This window comes from Cherax quadricarinatus, chromosome 44 (assembly GCF_038502225.1).
Source record: "Cherax quadricarinatus isolate ZL_2023a chromosome 44, ASM3850222v1, whole genome shotgun sequence".
NCBI classification, from domain to species: domain Eukaryota; kingdom Metazoa; phylum Arthropoda; class Malacostraca; order Decapoda; family Parastacidae; genus Cherax; species Cherax quadricarinatus.
The window spans coordinates 23386254-23406826 of NC_091335.1; the positions used below are offsets into that span (position 1 = coordinate 23386254).

At 42.9% G+C, this 20573-nt stretch overlaps 1 protein-coding gene and 1 long non-coding RNA gene across 2 annotated transcripts in view; one reads left to right on the forward strand and one right to left on the reverse strand.

Annotated features, from left to right (window-relative positions):
- LOC128697405 (LAMP family protein lmp-1-like) overlaps nucleotides 1-20573 on the reverse strand; it is a 344488-nt gene that overhangs the window by 118150 nt on the left and 205765 nt on the right. The gene's annotated exons all lie outside the window — the stretch shown is intronic.
- On the forward strand, nucleotides 3707-6501 carry LOC128697407 (uncharacterized). Its single transcript, XR_008408306.2, has 3 exons — nucleotides 3707-3906; nucleotides 5156-5299; nucleotides 6163-6501. It is a non-coding gene; the product is annotated as an uncharacterized lncRNA (long non-coding RNA).

The window sequence follows — 20573 nt, forward strand, 5'->3', positions numbered from 1 at the left end:
CGGGTTTGTTTCTTTTGGCAGTCAGTAGATCAGTCAGTGAGGCATAGGAAAGATTTGCACTTGCTGCCTCCTGGTCACCCAGCAGTAAATAGGCGCCCAGGGTAAGTTGACTGTTACGATAAACTTCATTCGGAAAATCTACAATATTAAACACGTATGAATTTGTACAAGATTTTGTAGGCATATATAAATGGTACATTATGTAAATTTAGCGTCGAGTAACTGAATTGTTCAGCAGTAGGCCTACCTGGAGGTTACCTGGAGATTATTCCGGGGATCAACGCCCCCGCGGCCCGGTCCATGACCAGGCCTCCCGATGGATCAGGGCCTGATCAACTAGGCTGTTACTGCTGGCCGCACGCAGTCCAACGTACGAGCCACAGCCCGGCTGATCCGGCACTGACTTTAGGTATCTCTCCAGCTCTCTCTTGAAGGCAGCCAGGGGTTTATTGGCAATTCCCCTAATGCTTGATGGGAGGCTGTTGAACAGTCTTGGGCCCCGGACACTTATGGTGTTTTCCCTTAGTGTACCAATGGTGCCCCTACTTTTAATTGGGGGCATTTTGCATCGCCTGTCCAGTCTTTTATTTCGTAGGAAGTGATTTCTGTGTGCAGATTTGGGACCATTCCTTTCAGGATTTTCCAAGTGTAGATTATGATATATCTCTCCCTTCTGCATTCCAGCAAGTACAAGTCAAGTGCTTTCAAGCATTCCCAGTAGTTAAGGTGCTTGATAGAACTTATACGTGCAGTAAAGGATCTCTGTACACTCTCTAGATCTGCGATTTCACCTGCTTTGAATGGAGATGTTAATGTACAACAGTATTCCAGCCTAGAGAGAACAAGTGATTTGAAAAGAATCATTGGCTTGGCATCTCTCGTTTTGAACGTTCTCATTATCCATCCTATCATTTTCTTTGCACGTGCGATCGTGGCACTGTTGTGATCCTTGAAAGTGAGATCCTCAGACATTACTACTCCCAGGTCCCTTACATTATTTTTCCACTCTATTGTATGGTCAGAGTCTGTAGTATACTCTGTTCTAGTTATTATCTCCTCCAGTTTTCCATAACGGAGTAGTTGGAATTTGTCCTCATTGAACATCATATTGTTGACCGTTGCCCACTGGAAAACTTTGTTTATATCTTCTTGGAGGTTAACCGCGTCCTCAGCAATGACAGCCTCATGCAGATCCTAGTATCATCCGCAAAGGATGATACGGTGCTGTGATGTATATCTCTGTCTATGTCTGATATGAGGATAAGGAATAAGATGGGGGCGAGTACTGTGCCTTGTGGTACAGAGCTCTTCACATCATAGAGATCCAGTAGTTGTGAGAGGCAGGAGCAACCTGCCCTGAACCCATGTTGCCCTGGATTGTGCAGATTTTGGGAATCCAGGTGATTTGCAATCCTGCTTCTTAGCACTCTTTCAAAGATTTTTATGATGTGGGACGTCAGAGCTCTTGGTCTATAGTTCTTGGCTAATGCTTTGCTGCCACTTTTATGGAGTGGGGCTATATCCGTTGTTTTAAGTGACTGGAATTTCACCCATGTCCAAGCTCCTCCTCCATAGTGTACTTGGGGCACGCAAGAAGGGTTTCTTGCAGTTCTTAATGAAAACAGAGTTCCATGAGTCTGGGCCCGGGGCTAAGTGCATGGGCATGTTGTCAATGGCTTTTTCGAAATCTATCGAAGTTAGGGTAATGTCCGAAATCTGGCATGCAGGGTATGCAGGGCAGTCGATGTTGTAACACTGCTTCTGGAGGACCGAGGAGTGACACATTTTTGGGTGAAGGAAAGTACAGGAAGAAGAACGACACTCTTTTAGACAGGAGGTCGCTACATTTTTTGGGATGCTCAAAGTTGCATGTCCCATTTTTTTCCTGATATTCCATGCTTACAGATGCCCCAAGCATAATATTTGCACAAATTCACCTTTGGTTGAGAACTGTTGGGAGGTGTGTTGTCAATTTCTGCAGGTTCTGGGACTGCACTATAATCCTCATTATCCAAGCCAGGGCCACCCCGTCCTGGATTCCATCTTTTCTCAGTAGAGGAAGAAGGAGGAGACTCCTCTCCAACATCTGTACTGTGGGCCACCGGTCTTGTGCAATGATGGTTGTATATTTACGGTTTTAGTGGTGGTTGTGGTAGGGTCCCTAGTAGAGTCTGGGCTGGCAGTAAGGCTGGGGGCTGGGTCTGAGTCAGCACTGGGGCTGGGGGCTGAGCCTGGGCCAGCACCAGCACTGTGGGTATTAGTGCTATGACTGGGGGATGGGTCTGGTTTAGCACTATGTGGGTGACTAGATAGTTTCGAGTCATCTGTTGTGGTATGGGCATTCTGCATTTTTTGATACACTATCTCTTGCTCCCATGTTTTATATATTTTTGGTAGACTATCCAAGAGGTCATCTTTGTTTTCTTGATTATTTTTATCATTTATTACTCTCCTTAGTACCTTTCTGATACCTGCTAGTTCGAGGTCATTTTTTGAGGCTGTATTTAGTCTAGTACAAGAGATATGGTGTTTGGAAGAGCATAGATTGCATGTGATTCTGGATTTCCTTCCAAGGATTTTTTTACATGTCCCACAGATATGCTGTGCTGACATCCTGTCTGTATCCTACTACACTCTGTATGCCACAGAAATAAACTGATTTCCACTTTACCTTTCTCTTGCTGGTGCCAGTAATATGCAAGATGTATTTATATGAACCAAGTTTGCAGTATGTGGGTGGTGGGTGTAGGGTGGGTGTGAGGGCAAGACTTACCCACATTGCCACACTTCACTATTATTATTATTATTATTATTATTATTATTATTATTATTTAATTTCCTTTTATGTAGTGCTGTACACTGTTTATCTCAAGGATATACACTGTATTCTTTCAAAATACACTTTTCACTGCGCTATACTGGCCTAGGGGACAGCATTGTGCATTTTGTCGTAAACTCGACTGAATAAGTATATCCAAAATTGAATACTTCATGAAATAGCCATCAAAATGCGTGCATTTCAATTTTTAAGCACTGTTTTCAATTCCAATTATGAAAAATTGTACTAAATAGAGGAAGTTTATGAGAGAGCCGACTGTTATACCACAGACAGTGGTGAGTTTTTGAAAAATGCTTGAAGACTGAACTGCTTACAAAAAAGTTGTTGTTCCGTCCCTTATTGACTCGTCTGGGTTAGACGTTAATGCGACCACATCAACCTTTAGAACGCCAGCCTCAACAAAAATGTCAACGCGTAGGTGACCCCCACCAACTCACTCTGTCTGCGTCACTCACTTGACAACAATATGTGACGGTGACCCCCACCAACTGTCTGCGTCACTCACTTTACCACTGTATGTGACGGTGACCCCCACCACCTGTCTGCGTCACCCACTTGACCACTGTATGTGACGGTAACCCCCCCACCACCACAGTCTTCTACGTCACCCACATGACCACCATATATGACCCCATTATTGCTACAGCTCATACCAGACGCCACTATTTACGAAAATTTTGAAAAAAAAAAAATACGAGCACAGTTACTGGTGCAAATGGTGTACTCCCCACAATACGAAACAGCGAGAGATTGTAAAATAAGCTTTTACGGGGACAAAGTTTTACTATGACTAAGTTCTTCATAGAGTGAAACGTTGTCCCGTAAAAACTAATTCTAAAAGATGTCTTTTCTTCGTTATAGATTGTTACTGTTGATGCCTCCATTACCTAGTAGCTAAACGTTATACTAGCAAGTTTTGCACATGTTTATAATGGTACCATTACAACTGTATAAAACAAGAGCCGTACGTGACCCTTACTAACCTCAAGTGACCTTAAAATAAACCCTTTCTCCAAGCCTGCAGACGTGTGTAAGAATCCAGCTTCCCACCCCGTCCATTCCTCAAGGTTAGAGGTCTCTCTCTCTGTCTCTCTCTCTCTCTCTATATATATATATATATATATATATATATATATATATATATATATATATATATATATATATATATATATATATATATATATATATATCGAGAGGGATGCATCTCACCCTATCTACACAAAAAGGTATGTCTCAGTGCATATACACTGAGAGGTTGCCTTAATTCGCATTTTAAACATTAAAGTACTTTTGACTGCTGGTGTAAAGGCGATATAAAAAAATAGAAAGTAAAAATCCTTATTTCCTTGTAAAGCTTACAATGTGTGGTTTACATGTTATAAAATATTAATTACAAAGGCCACTAGCATGCCTAGGCCTTAAGAATCTTAGTGCAGTGGATAGGCTTTAAACAGATTAAGCCTATCATCTTCATAACCTTTCACCCACAAAGAGAAAGTAAATTTAGTCTCAGCTGTAACTCTGCCTCACTGTGTGTCGATGTGTGCTGTAGTCCATACCCGGGCCTTGTCTATGAGGTGACCCGGCACTGATGTCTTCTGCTGTGCCTTGAAGTACCCAACAGTCTCGCCTAGTATAGCAATGGTATATAATACCTACAAGATGATGAATTAGACACATGAGCAACACCTGGGTATCTTTATTTTGTAGACGTTTCACCAATCAATGGCTTTATCAATACGATAGAGGGACATAAACAGAAGACTACAGAAGAGGTCATCAGTACCTCTGTCTCGCAGAGTTATACGTATACAGGAGACAGTAGAAGGTGAGGTAATCAGTCCCTCAGCCTAGGAGCAAGTGTCGAGCACCGTAGTTTTGTTGAACTTGGCGTAGAGGCAGGAAGATGGGTGCTTATATACTAGAGTCAGATGAAGTGTAGCAGATGAAGACATTGTCAGTGGTAGGCGGGACCTATCAGTGGAAATAAGTCATATAGAAGAGTTAGGCTAGAGATTAACTAGTAGGTCGTGTAGATGTCATATGTACCAAGATGTCTGAAAAGTAGTATAACAATGGTATACAATACCGATGAAATTGTCGGTACGGATACCACTGAAGGACTGATTACCTCATCTACTATCTTCTGTATATAATTCTGCGAGGCTGAGGGACTGATTACCTCCTCTTCTTCAGTCTTCCGTTTATGTCCCTATACTGTATTGATAAAATCCACTGGTTAGCGAAACGTCTACAAAATAAAGATAATCAGATGCTGCACGTGTGTAATTCATCACTGTTTTACCTATTTCACAGAGGCAACGAAGACAAGAGGGCCAGGATGGGGTGGCTATATTGTAATATACTGTGGTGGACGAGGTGCTGAACCCACGGAGTGAGTCAAGACCCATTGTGATGGGCGAGGTGCGGAGCCCACCGCAAGGGATTCCCGTTACTCAGGTGAGTCAGTCAGGACTCACTGTGATGGGTGAGGTGCTGAGCCCATGGCATGGGATCCCCTTTACTGAGACTTAGTCATGAATGTGTGCCCAGGATGTTTGTGTGACACGCCGTACAGAGGAGCAGAGGAAGTGAACCAAGACATGACAAGACAATGACTCACGAACACTAAAAACAAGAAGCGAGAAACGACTAAAATTAAAACTAAAAAAACACGCCCTCTACACACACAAAAAGAGGTGGCTCTTAGCTCCCTTGTACAGTCTTTTCCCAACTGGCTTCCATACTGACCTGACCTGTGACCTGTTTCGGGAGTTTTCCCAGTCTCGGAGCCAGGCCACTCTGTTAACTGCTGATCAACAAGGTAGGTAGTGACACAGAGCATGTTTTCTTGCCCCTGTTACCCCTGTTCACGTAGCGATAAAAAGGTAGCACCTGGGTGCTAGCAGACTATTGGGTACTATCCTGGGAAAGAAGGAAAGGGCTGGCAGAACACCCTATAACTCTGCACTTTATAATGACCTAAAGTAGCTTAATAATTAGCACTTAAATTTAACAAATAAAAAGACAAACAGTAGGTAAGTAACGAAGAAAACATACGAAGACTCATTGGATATAAAGGAAACAGATATTATTAAGACTCATTGTATATGCAGAAACATAAATAATACTGAACTAAGGCTCACTTATGTACAGGAAACATAGATATTATTGCAAAAAAAAGACATAATTTGTATCTCAAAAGTAGGGGCATGCCTGCTAAATGCCACATAATAATAGAAAATACTGCACACTGATAGAAACAGGAAAACGAGCAGGGTTGCGACGATACATGTATTAAGGAAAGGTTTTAACTGTTGCAGGCAACTTTTACACGGGAAGGTCAGGGAAAGGACGAGGTGTTCTTGTTCCCAAGGCGTGGGCACCTGAGCCTTTCCCTGGAACGCTGGACTTCCCTGCGGCTCCTGTGTTTGCCGTCACGTGACTCGAGCAACTGGCCGCCATGTTGGCGGTCAAAACACGCAGCTTTTCTTCAACATCGACTGCGGGTGATAAATTTACCAAGCCATATGCCATACAGATGTCATTATTGTATCCACAAACGTAATTTAAGTAATTTTTATTAAGTTAATACTGTACTAAGTAATAATTAAATTACACTATATGCAATAATAATAATATTTATTTTTGTAAGTACATGTATAATGGCAATATAAACACAAATGCAGTATAATGTGATCCTTTATTGACTACGTTTCGCCCACACAGTGGGCTTTTTCAAGTCACAAACAGAACTACCTGGGGTGGAAGGAACGCGAGTATTTATAGTCCGGACTATAAATACTCGCGTTCCTTCCACCCCAGGTAGTTCTGTTTGTGACTTGAAAAAGCCCACTGTGTGGGCGAAACGTAGTCAATAAAGGATCACATTATACTGCATTTGTGTTTATATTGCCATTGTGTCGGTATTTTATACCATTTATTTCCATTTCCTACATGTATAATGTATGTTTACAGGCCTAGCTGACATTAATGTCATACTACTATACAGAAAGCCCCTGGTTATGCAGAGGATTTCGGGTAAATTAGGTCAATTTTGTCCCCAAAATGCAACCTATACTGATGTAAAATGTCATTATTATTTAGTACAGCAGTAACTAAGCCTACATATTTAAAACTACAATCAGTTTAATTGTATCTGACTGCCTATCCTCATAACGAGGCCACATATTTGCATAAAATACTGAGAACGGAATAAAAGTTAAACTTTTGTGGTTGGGTTGGTGCTGCTTAAGTATCATGTATGCCAATACATGATACTTCAGCAGCACCAACCCAACAACACAGGAGTCACATGATTTCATCGTCTACCCGTCCTCATCATAGGCAGAGGTTGTTTTGATAAGGACCTGCCTCGCATGGGCCAGTAGGCCTTCTACAGTGTTCCTCCATTCTTATGTTCTTATGACATTCCTCAGGTCACGTGCGTCACATCTCACTCTCCGCCTATATATATAATGTCTTTCTACCTCTGTATGTTAGAAGTGATCAAGGTCCCAGGACCGAAACGTTTTCTAATAAATGTTATAGTGTTTGCTTACGTGTCTTTCTAAACCAACTTGTCGGTATTTATTACCAAGGTTTATACCAGACACACATGTATAAACCATACAGGAAATGACGAACATTTCCCTGTTAATGATAAGATAACCGAAATCATGAGATTGTATCCACACTTTACACTGGCTAGATGAATTTTTTTGTGAGATTATAGCAAGCATCAGACGAGCCTGGCTAAAGATCGGGCTCTGGAAGTAGGAAAAACTCTCGGAACTCATCAAAGGTAAATCAAAGGCAAGTAAATGATCGATAGTGACAGTGGTAATATTGTTTTTAATGGAATGTTTGCAAACTGCACCCGAGCAGACGATTATTATGAGGCAGTAATGTAGTCAGATCTCTTACGAAGCTCCTCCACCCTATGTAAGTCTTTCTATGATCAAAAAGTCCTTCCAAAATTAAATAACACGTAGAGTGAAGGACTTTCCATGTGTTACTCAAGGATTCGCCTTTTCAATCCCTAAGTACGAAAAAATGCCACTATGTAGAGGTTTATAGGGTAACTAAGAGTATGTGAAATAACTCACGAAATCGTAATGACACGATTGCAAACAAACCAGATCGACGCTAGCGCGTCGGTCTGGAGTTTTATGACTGTGATCGCGGGTTCTATCCCCACCCGTGGTATGGTTAACATGTGAAATGACTTGTATCTAAATGATGCGAGTAACTGTCCGTCCAGCGGTGCTGACAAAAACCCACTATCTCTGTAACCCCATTATATCCGTTTTATTATGCCACCATTTACGGGATGAGGCTGCGAAAGGCACAAAAAATAGCTGCTGGAGGTACGACTTCTTTTGTTACATGTTCTATACTGTGATGATACACAAAAATTAATTTATTAATGCTTCGGAATTCAGAGTTTTCAAGTGTTAGTAATACAGTGTATAGTGTTTTAAAGTGGCTTGTTGAAACTCACGAATGATAAACATTGCTAGTACGCGCTTGACCGCCAATATGGCGGATTATACTCCGTAACATGTGTAAGTGCTACAGTGTGGTGCGAACGTACCATATACCCAGCACATACACACTCATACCCAGCATATACACACTCATACCCAGCACATATACTCATACCCAGCACACACACACACTCTCATACCCAGCCCACACACATACATACACAGTGGAATAGCCTAGAAAATGACGTAGTGGAGGCAGGAACCATACACAGTTTTAAGACGAGGTTTGATAAAGCTCATGGAGCGGGGAGAGAGGAGACCCAGTAGCAACCGGTGAAGAGGCGGGGCCAGGAGCTAAGACTCGACCCCTGCAACCACAAATAGGTGAGTACACTCATACCCAGCACACACACACTCATACCTAGTTACTAAGTGCCCGTCTTCACAAAGCTGCAGTAGTTCCCAGAGATGCACATGTTCCTACAGCTGTCAGGGGGTCACACAATGCCTGGGGAATGAGGGTAATCAAGTTTGATCCGAGGAAGAGGAGGGTATCTCGATTTCTTGGATGAAGTGCCCTTCATCAGTCTCCCCGTGTGGCTACAGAGAGAGTGAGCTTGACAACTGACCTTATAATAGTTGAGCATCTGGCTGCCTGCTGTCATCCTGACCTTGGTTCCTACACACACATACACACACACACACACACACACACCCACGGTGGAGTGGTGGAGACAGGATCCATACACAGCTCTCGAAGCCAGGAGTGAACCTCATAGTGACCAACAGTGAGACTCGATCCTTGTAACCACATAACGAAGAGTGCATATGAGTGAGCAAACACACACACAGAGTGGTGGAAGGAACATCCATACGCAGCTTTAAGAAGAGGTACGATAGAGCTCTCGAAGCCAGAAGATAGTGAACGTACTAATGACCAGCCAAGAGACTCGATCCTCGTAACCTCATATAGGCGAGGTGAGCAAACAGACAGACAGACACACACACACACACACACACACACACACACACACACACACACACACACACACACACACACACACACACACACACACACACACATACACATACACACACACACACACAGAAAACACTTACTACCAAAATACAAGTTCCTGATCCAGCTAGCTGTAAGAACTGTGTCAAAATTGTCAGCGGTGACAATAAAACAGGAGGAGCTGCATTTCCTTCTTATATCGCTTGACCAAGAATAGGTGAGGCCCAGACAAGGTGAGCCCAATACAGTGTAAATGGCCTTCTCTGTGGAAAGATGCAAATGTAGTCCCTGTTCACAAAAAGAAGAGCAGAGCAGAAATCAGCAACTACAGACCAGTGTCGCTCCTGTCAATCACTGGAAAGATCCTTGAGACAATAATCTCAAGACAAATGACAGAGTTTTTTAATTAACACTCACTACTTTGTGACCGTCATTTTGGCTTCACGAAAGGTTACTCTGCTGCAGATCTGTTGTTGGTTTAGAAAGACACGTAAGCAAACACTATGACATATTTATTAGAAAACGTTTCGGTCCTGGGACCTTGATCACTTCTAACATACAGAGGTTAGGTTAGGTAAGGTTCGTCAGGAAACAGGACAAATGTTTCCTGACGCGGGTCTTAGTCAGATGATGACCCGCCTTTGGAGCTTTTGGTCATCTGACCGAGGCCTTCCGCTGGCTTACCGGTCCACCCCTTTAAAAATTATGGTCATTTATAACCATTGTTATTTTACATACAGAGGTAGAAAGACATTATATATATATATATATAGGCGGAGAGTGAGGTGTGACGCACGTGACCTGAGGAATGTCATAAGAACATAAGAATGGAGGAACACTGTAGAAGGCCTACTGGCCCATGCGATGCAGGTCCTTATCAAAGCAACCTCTACCTATGATGAGGACGGGTAGACGATGAAATCATGTGACTCCTGTGTTGTTGGGTTGGTGCTGCTTAAGTATCATGCATGCCAACAATGTTTTTGAAATTTTGTAGATTCCAGTGTTGCGTTCTATAGTGTCGGTGACGGCGATTAGTGAGGCTTCTAGGCACCGTCGGCGTCTGAGGTCTGGTTCGTTGAGAACGAGTTGTGCCTCATTCCAGTTCATCAAATTCCCCGTGGAGTCTCTGTGGAGGACACAGGCGTACCTTACATCGTCTCTGTTAGAGGCATTTCGATGCTCATTCATGCGGACTGCAAGATCTCTGCCTGTCTCGCCTACATATTTCTTGGGACAGAACCCACAGGGGATAGTGTAGACGCCTGCTGTAGAAGTTAGAGGTGTGGGGCTGCGTTTCGTAGTGAGGACTTTGATAGATGATGTGTTTATGGTGGAAACGTTGATGTTACTCATAGCAAGTGCCCGGCGAGTATTCGTGGCAACATCACCACATGGGAGTACTATGAACTGCTTAGGGGGCTGTTCCATGGGCGGTTTGTTGAGGATAGCTTGTGCCTTGAGTCTGCAATCTCGGATGAAGAAAGATGGGAACTGAAGACGTGTAAAGGCTTGTGTTATGTAAGTGCATTCTTCTTCTAGAAAACAAGGGCTGGAGATGCGAAGAGCTCTCAAGAAGAAGCCAATGAGGACTCATCTTTTAGTGCGGGTGTCTTGGTGTGAATAAAAGTGTATAAGATCGTCCTTGTTGGTAGGTTTTCTGTACACTTTGAAGAGAAGTTTGTCACTGTCGGGAGATCTGCACAGTAGAACGTCGAGGAAAGGAAGTTTGCCATCATTTTCGAGTTCAAGTGTAAACTTTATTGATGGTTCAACTGCATTGATCTTGTTGAGAAGGGCCTGGATATTGAGACGTCTCGGATAGAAAACCAATATATCATCAACGTATCTTAGCCAGGTAACGGTGTTGGGAATGAGGGTGCTGAATTTCTCTGTCTCCAGGTTTTCCATGAAGAGGTTGGCAAGCACAGCACTAAGCGGGCTGCCCATTGCCATCCCAAAGCACTGTTTGTAACAGTTGTCCTGATACTTGAAGAAGTTGAAATTAACACAAAGTTCCACTAGATTGATGAAATCTAGAAGAGGTAAAGGGAGGTCGTGGTTTTCAGTGAGCCTCTGTCTCAGAATGTTGATTGCAGCGTCAGTAGGAACGTTGGTAAAGAGGGCTGTGACATCGAAGGAAGCCATGCTTTTGTTTTTGACATTCAGGTTGGAAATTCGGGAGAGAAGGTCACCTGAGTGTTTGAGGTGGGCTTGACTGATGGTGCCCAGAAGCGCTGAAAGGTATTTGGCAAGGTGGCCGGCTAGTCTGTGTGGTGCACTCCCTATGCCCTAAGTGATAGGCCATAGTGGGATGCCAGGTTTGTGTGTCTTAGGAAGGCCATACAGGCGTGCTGGTTTCGGTTGACCTGGTAAAAGTTTAAGTAGTTTTTTGCCTTGTTCTGATTTTCGTAAGATGCTACGAACCTTTTGAAGGAAAGTCTGGGTACTTTGAAGTAGCACTGATTCCGATACAGGCTGGTATGTGTTGGCATCGTTGAGAAGATTTAAAACTTTATTGTTGTAGTCGACAGTGTTGAGTAACACCACACCACCTCCTTTGTCAGCGGTTGTAATGACGATATCATCGTTGTAGACCAAGTTCTTGAGTGCTTGGATGTATCTTCTTGGAATGACCGGTCTTGAAGGCTCAGTAGCTGCAGCAGTGATAATTCCTTGAACAAAGCCTTTTTGAAACTCGGAGCCTCCAAAAGGTTGGTTCTTGGTTATCATATCCACCAGATGATGTTTCTTGTTGATGCCGGTAGTAAACGATCTTATACACTTTTATCACACCAAGACACCCGCACTAAGAGAGGAGTCCTCATTGGCTTCTTCTTGAGAGCTCTTCGCATCTCCAGCCCTTGTTTTCTAGAAGAAGAATGTACTTACATAACACAAGCCTTCACACGTCTTCAGTTCCCATCTTTCTTCATCCGAGATTGCAGACTCAAGGCACAAGCTATCCTCAACAAACCGCCCATGGAACAGCCCCCTAAGCAGTTCATAGTACTCCCATGTGGCGATGTTGCCACGAATACTCGCCGGGCACTTGCTATGAGTAACATCAATGTTTCCACCATAAACACATCATCTATCAAAAACCTCACTACGAAACGCAGCCCCACACCTCTAACTTCTACAGCAGGCGTCTACACTATCCCCTGTGGGTTCTGTCCCAAGAAATATGTAGGCGAGACAGGCAGAGATCTTGCAGTCCGCATGAATGAGCATCGAAATGCCTCTAACAGAGACGATGTAAGGTACGCCTGTGTCCTCCACAGAGACTCCACGGGGCATTTGATGAACTGGAATGAGGCACAACTCGTTCTCAACGAACCAGACCTCAGACGCCGACGGTGCCTAGAAGCCTCACTAATCGCCGTCACCGACACTATAGAACGCAACACTGGAAACTACAAAATTTCAAAAACATTGGCATACATGATACTTAAGCAGCACCAATCCAACAACACAGGAGTCACATGATTTCATCGTCTACCCGTCCTCATCATAGGTAGAGGTTGTTTTGATAAGGACCTGCCTTGCATGGGCCAGTAGGCCTTCTACAGTGTTCCTCTATTCTTATGTTCTTATGACACTCCTCAAGTCACGTGCGTCACACCTCACTCTCCGCCTATATATATAATGTCTTTCTACCTCTGTATGTTAGAAGTGATCAAGGTCCCAGGACCGAAACGTTTTCTAATAAATATGTCATAGTGTTTGCTTACGTTGGCCTGTACATTGCAGAGTCACTTGTTTGCACAGAACTGCTTAATGCCTCAAATGATGTAGTGGAAGTTTTAGCAGTAAAGGTCGAGAACCAAAACCTAGTCATTGTGGTAGTCTACAAGCCTCCGGATGCAACATCCCAGCAATTCCAGGAACAGCTGTTAAAAATTGACCACTGTCTGGCAAATCTTCCAGCTCCTGCACCCAACATCTTGCTCCTGGGGGATTTCAACTTAAGGCACCTAAAATGGAGGAATATAGCAAATAACATTGTTGCAGAAATAACACCAGGAGGCAGCTCTGATGAAAACTCACACTCACACGAGCTTTTAAATCTCTGCACAAAATTCAATTTAAACCAGCAAATAATAGAGCCTACTAGACTGGAGAATACACTAGACCTCATCTTCACTAACAATGATGATCTGATAAGAAATGTCACCATATTAAAAACAATATACTCAGATCACAACATAATTGAGGTTCAGACATGTATGCGTGGAGCCCCAGACCGACATAATGAGACTAGTCATGAGGGAGCATTCACCAAATTCAACTTCAATAACAAAAACATAAAGTGGGACCAAGTAAACCAAGTCCTAACCGATATAAGCTGGGAAGACATACTAAGCAACACAGACCCCAACTTATGCCTAGAACAGATTAACTCGGTGGCACTCGATGTATGCACAAGGCTTATTCCTCTAAGAAAAAGGAGGAGTAGATGTAAAATAGAAAGAGACAGGCGCTCCCTTTACAGGCGACGGAAAAGAATAACAGAGCGGCTAAAAGAGGTCAAAATATCTGAAATGCGTAGGGAGACACTGGTCAGAGAAATAGCAAGCATCGAACTTAAGCTAAAAGAATCCTTTAGGAGTCAGGAATCGCGGGAAGAACTAAAAGCCATAAATGAAATCGAAAGAAACCCAAAGTATTTCTTCTCCTATGCCAAATCAAAATCGAGAACAACGTCCAGTATTGGGCCCCTACTTAAACAAGATGGGTCCTACACAGATGACAGCAAAGAAATGAGTGAGCTACTCAAGTCCCAATATGACTCAGTTTTTAGCAAGCCGCTAACCAGACTGAGAGTCGAAGATCAAAATGAATTTTTTATGAGAGAGCCACAAAATTTGATTAACACAAGCCTATCTGATATTATCCTGACGCCAAATGACTTCGAACAGGCGGTAAATGACATGCCCATGCACTCTGCCCCAGGGCCAGACTCATGGAACTCTGTGTTCATCAAGAACTGCAAGAAGCCCCTATCACGAGCCTTTTCCATCCTATGGAGAGGGAGCATGGACACGGGGGTCGTCCCACAGTTACTAAAAACAACAGACATAGCCCCACTCCACAAAGGGGGCAGTAAAGCAACAGCAAAGAACTACAGACCAATAGCACTAACATCCCATATCATAAAAATCTTTGAAAGGGTCCTAAGAAGCAAGATCACCACCCATCTAGAAACCCATCAGTTACACAACCCAGGGCAACATGGGTTTAGAACATGTCGCTCCTGTCTGTCTCAACTATTGGATCACTACGACAAGGTCCTAAATGCACTAGAAGACAAAAAGAATGCAGATGTAATATATACAGACTTTGCAAAAGCCTTCGACAAGTGTGACCATGGCGTAATAGCGCACAAAATGCATGCTAAAGGAATAACAGGAAAAGTCGGTTGATGGATCTATAATTTCCTCACTAACAGAACACAGAGAGTAGTCGTCAACAGAGTAAAGTCCGAGGCAGCTACGGTGAAAAGCTCTGTTCCACAAGGCACAGTACTCGCTCCCATCTTGTTCCTCATCCTCATATCCGACATAGACAAGGATGTCAGCCACAGCACTGTGTCTTCCTTTGCAGATGACACCCGAATCTGCATGACAGTGTCTTCCATTGCAGACACTGCAAGGCTCCAGGCGGACATCAACCAAATCTTTCAGTGGGCTGCAGAAAACAATATGAAGTTCAACGATGAGAAATTTCAATTACTCAGATATGGTAAACATGAAGAAATTAAATCTTCATCAGAGTACAAAACAAATTCTGGCCACAAAATAGAGCGAAACACCAACGTCAAAGACCTGGGAGTGATCATGTCGGAGGATCTCACCTTCAAGGACCATAACATTGTATCAATCGCATCTGCTAGAAAAATGACAGGATGGATAATGAGAACCTTCAAAACTAGGGAGGCCAAGCCCATGATGACACTCTTCAGGTCACTTGTTCTATCTAGGCTGGAGTATTGCTGCACACTAACAGCACCTTTCAATGCAGGTGAAATTGCCGACCTAGAAAATGTACAGAGAACTTTCACGGCACGCATAACGGAGATAAAACACCTCAATTACTGGGAGCGCTTGAGGTTCCTAAACCTGTATTCCCTGGAACGCAGGCGGGAGAGATGCATGATTATATACACCTGGAAAATCCTAGAGGGACTAGTACCGAACTTGCACACGAAAATCACTCACTACGAAAGCAAAAGACTTGGCAGGCGATGCACCATCCCCCCAATGAAAAGCAGGGGTGTCACTAGCACGTTAAGAGACCATACAATAAGTGTCAGGGGCCCGAGACTGTTCAACTGCCTCCCAGCACACATAAGGGGGATTACCAACAGACCCCTGGCAGTCTTCAAGCTGGCACTGGACAAGCACCTAAAGTCAGTTCCTGATCAGCCGGGCTGTGGCTCGTACGTTGGTTTGCGTGCAGCCAGCAGCAACAGCCTGGTTGATCAGGCTCTGATCCACCAGGAGGCCTGGTCACAGACCGGGCCGCGGGGGCGTTGACCCCCGGAACTCTCTCCAGGTAAACGTGTCTTTCTAAACCAACTTGTCGGTATTTATTACCAAGGTTTATACAGATCTGTTGTTAAACCTCTCCACTAAATGGCACCAGCCACTGGATGAATCCAAAGTCAGCTGTGTAGTAGCACTGGACATTGCTGGTGCTTTCGACCGAGTGTGGCACCAGTGCCTCTTGGCAAAACTGCAAGCACTGGGAATTGCAGGCTCTACGCTACGTCTCCTCAGTGATTACCTTCATGGTAGATCTCTAAGGGTAGTTCTCAATGGAACATAATCACCAAGACATCCTTTGGGGCAAGTGTTCCACAAGGAAGTGTTCTGGAACCATTGTTATGGAATGTCTACTTCAATAACCTTCATCTCATCCCAGAATCCCATGATTATGCAGACGACTGTATTCTGACATTCACTTATTCAAGAGAAGAAATGCCAGCTGCTATACGCTACATCAATCACCAGCTAAGAGCTATATCAGCCTGGGGAAACCGATGGCAAGTAACATTTGCACCTGAGAAAACACAAATGATGATGGTCTCTAAGCACCATGATGGTAATGAATGGGAGAGTGTTGGTACGTGGAAAGAAGTTGATATCCTTGGGGTGAAATTTGACTCCAAACTGACCATGAAGAACCATGTAAATCTTGCAAACAAGGCAGCCAGGAAGCTTACAGCACGTCGACGTATCTCGCATCTGCTTGACAGTAGGGGTTGCAAGATTCTGTATGAGGCACAAGTATGCACACACAATGAGTATGCTCCACTTTTTTGGTTTGCCTGCTCACCCCCCCCCCGTCTCATCAGCGACTTCTTGACAGAGTAGAGAACAGAGCAAGACGTCTCATCTCTCGCCTGGACCCATCCAGGAGGGATGTGGGTAGCCTTACTGTTCTGTACAAGACCAACATTGTCAAAGTACCACATTTGGCTCCACTTCGAGGACAGCGAGAAGCAAGCTTTTATACCACAAGACGGGCAGAAAGCAGCAACTTCACTCTGTCTGTACCTTTCTCCAGAACATCACTTCATCTGAAATCATTTATCCCAAGGATGACTCGAGTCTGGAACACATTCGTACAGCATTATGATGTCAACGATATAAAGCCAGTTGATCAAATGAAAATGCTGACCCACAGATGGCTCCAACTTCATCCTGTTCCCTACTTGTATGTTTCATAACAATAAAAATGCTTTCAAATGAGCTGATGTAGGTAACAGCTCTTAGCTTGTCAATAAAGTTAGAAATCCTTAACTTATGAATAGCTTGTCAATAAACCTGAGAGAGAGAGAGAGAGAGAGAGAGAGAGAGAGAGAGAGAGAGAGAGAGAGAGAGAGAGAGAGAGAGAGAGAGAGAGAGAGAGTGAGTGAGTTAAGGGTCATGTCCAACGAGGAGAGGTTAAGGGAAATCGACCTGGCAATACTGGAGGACAGGAGGAATAGGGGGGACATGATAACGCCATTTAAAATACTGAGAGGAATTGGCAAGGTGGATAAGGACAGATGGTTCAGAGATGGGACACAGCAACAAGGGGTCACAGCTGTAAGCTAAAGACGCAGATAAGTCACAGGGATATCAGGAAATATTTCTTCAGCCAAAGAGTTGTAGAGTTGTCAGGAAGTGAAACAATCTGGAGAGTGATGTAGTGGAAGCAGTATCCATACATAGCTTTAAGAAGAGGTAGTGGAGGCAGGATCCATACAGAGCTTTAAAATGAGGTATGATAAAGCTCATGAAGCAGGGAGAGAGTGGACCTAGCAGCGACCAGTGAAGAGGCGGAGCCACGAGCTTTGACTCGATCCCCTACAACCACAATTAGGTGAGTACACACACAAACAAGACTGCGTAGACTCCATTTTCCTGGAATGTATGAAGGCATTTGACACCGTTCCAATCAGACCGAATATAAAAACTGGGAGAACAGGTGAGATACAAAGTGTTCACGTTGATCATAGAGTATACAAGCCACACCTGACTGGGAGGAGGAGGCTACAGCAGGAAGCGGACAGTAATAAGTTGCAGTTACCAAAAGATTATCCAACACTTTTGTAAACAAGTGCTGGATGAGTTAGGGGGTTGAATTTGAGAAGGACCTGTCAAGTATGGGCCAGTAGGCCTGTTGCAGTCTTCCTACATCCTTATATTCTTATTCTTAAATGGTCTTTCAAAGGGACCGAGTATGATGTAGTACTGTTTGCTGGTGACTGAGACTACTGAGAAGAATATCAACAGTAGAGGAAGGAGACGAACTACAAGACGACTTTGGAGTCTACAGCAGTGGTTGAGACAGTGGCTGCTGGAGCTCAACCCAGGGACGTGCAAGGTCATATAAACTGGGAAGGCTGCAGGTGTCAACAGTATTACTTTTATAGTATAATTATATAATTATATAGGTAGTAGGTTGGTAGACAGCAACTGCCCAGGGAGGTACTACCGTCCTGCCAAGTGAGTGTAAAACGAAAGCCTGTAATTGTCTTACATGATGGTAGGATTGCTGGTGTCTTTTTTTTCTGTCTCATATACATGCAAGATTTCAGGTACGTCTTGCTACTTCTACTTACACTTAGGTCACACTACACATACATGTACAAGCATATATATACACACCCCTCTGGGTTTTCTGCTATTTTCTCTCTAGTTCTTGTTCTTGTTTATTTCCTCTTATCTCCATGGGGAAGTGGAACAGAATTCTTCCTCCGTAAGCCATGCGTGTTGTAAATGGCAACTAAAATGCCGGGAGCAAGGGGCTAGTAACCCCTTCTCCTGTATAAATTACTAAATTTGAAAAGAGAAACTTTTGTTTTTCTTTTTGGGCCACCCTGCCTCGGTGGGATATGGCCGGTTTGTTGAAATAATATAATATAATATATATATATATATATATATATATATATATATATATATATATATATATATATATATATATATATATATATATATATATATATATAAGTATACTACACACACACACACACACACACACACACACACATCCACAGCAGGACTATAACCTGCAAGCTCTGTATCAGAGTCCACAGTACTTTACCATGGAGCCAGACCCCAGAATAGATGAAATAACTTTGAAAACAAGCCTGGTGCCCTGGGGTACGGGAAAACATCGTCTAGCTTTGGCTAGGCGCCCATGCTTATCTGGGGTCTGGCTCCGTGGTAAAGTACTGTGGACTCTGATACAGAGTTTGCAGGTTTGAGTCCTATATAATATGACTAGCCAAGGGCTCGAACCCATGCTGCTTTGGCCCGCCTCATGGTGAGCGAAAATACATGACGCTATTACACACAGAGCCATGCAATCCTACCAGAATGACGCACCCAGCCAAGTTAGGTGTTTTACGTCGTCCGAGGACATACGGTGGTGAGGGTGCCTCTGAGCTAATTTCATTCTACTCCCTGTTTGGTGTATTAGCCCAACGAGCAGTATTTTGTATTACTGTAACCACGAATGAGTGGTATTGATCAATAACAACACTGCGACTAGCCAAGGATTCGAACCAATGTTGCATGGGTTCGAGTCCTTAGCTAGTCGCATTGTTGTTATTGATCAATACCACTTATTCGTGGTTACAATAATTTATATATATATATATATATATATATATATATATATATATATATATATATATATATATATATATATATATATATAACTCACATGGACACAAAAGATTAATTGGTCTGCTGAAGAGGATACCAGAAGGGGATCGAAATATACAGACCAATTAATCTCCTGTGTTACTGTCTCCATATGGGTTACTACTGAGCACTGACAAATGCTTATATATATATATATATATGCGCAAAACCACTGTGAAAGAATAATGAAATTCCAAGCGCTTTCGTGACTACTCACATTATCAAGGAACAATAAAAGTGATGCAGCAAAGGAAGGCATATAAAGGGTCTAGACCACACCTCACAATCACATCCCACAACAAAGCAACACCTGACGTGCGACTCATAAGAAAGAGAACACTGCAGCAGGTCTGCTGGCCCAACTAGACAGGTCCTTCACGCAACCCACGAACAAACTATTCTAGCAAATAATTAGGATTTATTATTTGTCCAATGTATTATTAAATTCTTCCCAAATTCTATTAATTATAAATGGATCTAATTTATATAAACCAAAGGAAATATTCATATTACTGTCAAAACTGCTTTTTATGAAACAAGATTCAATTATAATCCTGTCGACCATGGACTTAGTGAGGTGTGGTCTAGACCCTTTATATGCCTTCCTTTGATGCATCACTTTTATTGTTCCTTGATAATGTGAGTAGTCACGAAAGCGCTTGGATTATCATTATTCTTTCACAGTGGATGTTTTGCACATTCTGAAATCACCTGTTTACTGAGATCTTATTGCATATATATATATATATATATATATATATATATATATATATATATATATATATATATATATATATATATATATAGTATATATATAAGGAGGGGTGTTAATGTTGCAGTTTAAAAACTGTAGTGTAAAGCACCCTTCTGGCAAGACAGTGATGGAGTGAATGATGGTGAAAGTTTTTCTTTTTCGGGCCACCCTGCCTTGGTGGGAATCGGCCAGTGTGATAATATATATATATATATATATATATATATATATATATATATATATATATATATATATATATATATATATA